Source organism: Ctenocephalides felis, unplaced genomic scaffold, assembly GCF_003426905.1.
Source record: "Ctenocephalides felis isolate EL2017-DRISC unplaced genomic scaffold, ASM342690v1 CF-g0.4_SCAFFOLD_01886, whole genome shotgun sequence".
Classification (NCBI taxonomy): domain Eukaryota; kingdom Metazoa; phylum Arthropoda; class Insecta; order Siphonaptera; family Pulicidae; genus Ctenocephalides; species Ctenocephalides felis.
The window spans coordinates 142,434,647-142,434,938 of NW_020538040.1; positions in this window are offsets into that span (position 1 = coordinate 142,434,647).

Below are 292 nucleotides of genomic sequence, written 5' to 3' on the forward strand. Positions count from 1 at the left end.
AAAATGGCGGACCAATTTCAAAAATTTAAAAGCCATTCTAGATATCTTGATGAGGACTATCGTTCCTCAGTTTTGTGCGATGATCGGCCGAGCCGTTTCTTTATCAAATTAGGAAAAAAGTGTTAAACTTTTCGTCCATGTTAAAGCTCATACTACCAAATCGATTTTAGAAAATCGAGAACTGTTCGAACGATATTAGTTGGGAATGATACTGACTAGTTTTAGGTGAAAATCTACCGAGATTTTTTTATATTTTAATTAACTGTTGAAAAAAAAAATTAAGCCGATTTTG